Consider the following 3,877-nt stretch of genomic DNA (forward strand, 5'->3'; position numbering starts at 1 on the left):
TTTGTTGGGGGGCGCATTGAGGAACCTGGCCTTGGGGCAGCAGAGAGAGTAAATCCGGCCCTGTGTGCCTCATGTTGCTTTGGTGGTCAACTTAGTGCCTACTATTAGATTGGTAGTCAGTATACTGGCTCCTTTACACTGGTGATCAGTGGTCTAAAATAATCATTGATGCCAGGGTGTTACTCACCCAACACACAGGAAGCTCTGACTTTCACCTCTGTTGAGTTATGTCAAAGCTGGAACTCTGCAGGAACCATTGGGGAGTAGAGATCTGTGTCTGATGATTCAATGACCTTTAGGAATAGAAATTCCCTTTTCATGTGATTGGTAGCAGTGCTGCCATGATTGTGTCAATAAAGTAATTGATGGTGAGAGTTGTGCCTCCAGGGCTGGATTTCCCACAAGGCCAAGCAAGGCCCGGCCTCGGGGCAGCAGGGAGTAGAGAGGCAGCAGGGGTGTGGAATTCCTATCAGTTCCAGGCGCTGAGTGGGTAGTTGTTTTCTACATTTAGCCCTGCCTTGGGCAACCAGAGCTAAATGTACAGAAGGGAAGCCGCTGCTTGTGCTGTACAAGTGATCTCGGCGATGTCGCAATGATCACTGATGCAGGAGCGTGTTTTTTTGAAAGTCCAAAGTTATAATAAACCAGTGCAAAGTCCTGTGGTATTTTTCCATTGGCACTAGAGCAACAATAAGTACAAAGGACAGTGGGGCATATACAGGGCAGAGAGCAAATGGGAACCCACGGGGAATAGTAATGTTTTAAAAATTTTCCCAGCATATGTCCTTAGAACACCTTACAAGTTCAGAACATCACCGGGGGGGTGTAAATAAAACCCAACAGGCTTGCAATGCTTCCAGCTATTTTAGTTAATTATCCTTTTTTGAATTAATAATTACTATTTTTTACATTTTCCTAAATAATTAAATAAGGGTTCCCTCAGGTACAAACGCGTAAAGAGATCCTTAGGACCTTAAAGCTTAGTTCACAACAGCGCTCTTAAGTGGACCTGAAGTAAAAACTAAATAAAATAAATTAAATACATCAAATAAATGATAGTAGGTAGATTTTTTTATAGCTCAACAGACTTTGCATATTTCTTCTGCAAAAAAAATAAGTTATTCACCTGCCTGCTCTTTTTCTTAACTATATACTGCCTACGTCACATGTGCAATGTAGTGTACATTTACTGCTCAGTCCTCAGGGGCAGGGCCCTCCTTACCATCTTGTATTGAATTGTATTGTATTGTAATGTCTTCCTTATATTGTAAAGCGCTGCACAAACTGTTGGCGCTATATAAATCCTGTAAAATAATAATATTAATGTGCCAGGGTAATATAAATCCAGTTGACTATCTTATACCTCACCAGTACTCCATTGCTGAGATCTCTGAACTGCATACTTGATGTGGACTGTCCCTTTAAAGTCCAGCTGAAAGTAATTTTAAATTCTCAATCTTATTTCCAATAATTAATCCAAATATGCATTGCCAGAAAAGTATTTTCTTTAAATGTTTGCCCAAAACACTTAGGGGTCTATTCACAAAGCTGCCGAGGGCAGCCGAGTGAATGACCGATCTGAAGTGAAGTAAACCGAACACTGTTCAGCTATTCACTTCAGGCTGGTACGGCTGATTTCAGCCGTATATCGGCTGAAATCAGCCGTACATCGGCTTGCACAGTCCAGTTGGACTTAAGCCTTCAACAGAAGCATTTTGTAACTTCTATAAAATCAATGCCTATAAGTGCATGTAAATTGATAAGTCTTCATTTCATCACTAACATTTCACAATTATATGTGACACGCATGACATTGTTATAGAAGCTCTGATAAAAAGCTTTGTAATGTTTATCTGTGTAACTAATGGTAAATGAAAAGCTGTATTCTCCTGTACAAGTGAGCAGTAAGAAAGCCACATGATTCCCCTTTAATTATAAATGTTGAACATATTCCACAGCATTTGTCATCAACACAATTACCCATGATTACCTTAACCCCCATTTGCCACTAACATTTCCCTTTATATTTAATACGCAAAAGACACGAAATAACAAGTTCCTTCCATGACACCAGTGGGATACTTATCGCTCTTATGAAAGCATACACACACTATATTTAGTACTTTATCAGCAGGAACAGCTATTGTTTTACTCTCCTAACAATAAAAACAGTATGACGTGTTGACACTGTGTTGTGTTCCTCTGGTAAGTGGCCACTTGTGGATTGAGATTTCTTTTTTGCTTTTGCTGTTTTTTTGTAAGTATTTTGCATGGTATTCATGTTTATTTATGTGAAATTGAACTTTGGTAAACGAAACAAAGTTCAAGAGGAGCAAAAATTAGATCCAAAAAAAATCCACTCAGGATCCAAAAAGCAGAGTAGGTTTCAGTTCAAATATGTATGCTTGAGGGAATAATAAATACAACCTATAATGAGAACTCAATGGACTTAAACTGAATTTAACTAGCTGGTCATGAATTCTATGCAGAGGTAATTCAAATCTAATCTAGGATTAAGTTTGTCTATGATAGGCTGAATTGGGTCTATCTAAAAGTTTTGAGAACAGAACAGTATTACTGCACTCCCCGGGGGGGGGCAGAAGTGGTAATAACTGGTGTGCTGCTTCATGTGTGCGCGGACTGGGGTGTCCGACATGTCCTGACAAAAACCTTGCACCTCCACCCACCTACAAGGTTTTTCGCCTGGTTGTGGCACTTATTTCTCCTACTTTTGTTCTTAAATTGGGTTGCTTAGATTTGTTGGGTCTATCAGAGTCAGCTATGTTATTTTCCAGGTATATATAGCTGTAAAAAGTTGTTGCTAAAAAAAGGCTTCTACAGAGCTGAACTGCCAAAAGCCCACATTTGATGCAAAAGACTCCTTTCGGTATCAAAATCCTTGTATTTCCTATGGAGCATCATAGTCAAAACCCAGTCAGGCTGGGCCCCTCCTTTGTTTGCATCCTCTTTAGAGCATCACCCATGTAATTTAAAAATAATTTCATATACATAATTTTGTTCTATGGATTTCTGGTCAAATTGTGTGATGTAGCAGGTCATCTTTCTTCTATGCCCTCCAGCGGTGGGCAGGTTCAGAATGCTGCAGAGACTAGCTTTCCCCAAAATGATTATTATCATTATATCATTGAATTTACTAGTGTTTTTGGACCTGATGTTAAGGACTTTTTTGTCCTCTTTCAGTAAATCATCATCTCCTGGGATCTCCAGGAAGATCCATCTCCAGGGATATCATGGCTCATGGTCTTCTGCTTCCTTTAGTGCCACTTGTTTTTTGTTCTCTTTCAATGGCTTCCCATTCCTCAGGATTCAAAATCCATATTAAAGAACCTTGGCTTCCACCCCCTTACTTACTTGTTCTCTTACAACGTATTACCATCTCTTGGGGTTGTGGAGGGACGTCACAGCTCTTGGTTTTCTACCTCTTTTTTTGCTGGGTGTTGTGGAGAGAAAATGTGGTTCATGGTCTTCTAACTCCCTCTCCCTCTCCCATTTGTCTTCCCCCTCCTTCTTTTCTTTAAAGGATCCATTACAGTTGCATATGACAGCAATCCTCGGGGACACACTACAAGCCCCTGTGGATAAAATATTTATTCACAAAAGTGTTGCATTAGTTTCACAAAATTGAACCTCCCCGCGGATTGTGGCGTTTCTATCAATGGACATCCGACAATATCATAACAGAACAATATTGCTTGACTTTGCCCGCCCCACCCCCACCCCCCCACCCAAAAAAAATATGTATCTTATTTGTGTATCATTCAGCTGCAGATCCTCAAATCATCTCTGAATTGGTGCTGACACACTGTCCTTCCTTCTGGAGGGGGGCTACTTTTGTTCCCCATGGTCCCTGTGTGTG

This window comes from Nanorana parkeri, unplaced genomic scaffold, assembly GCF_000935625.1.
Source record: "Nanorana parkeri isolate BGI_ZX_2015 unplaced genomic scaffold, ASM93562v1 scaffold649, whole genome shotgun sequence".
Taxonomy (NCBI): Eukaryota; Metazoa; Chordata; class Amphibia; order Anura; family Dicroglossidae; genus Nanorana; species Nanorana parkeri.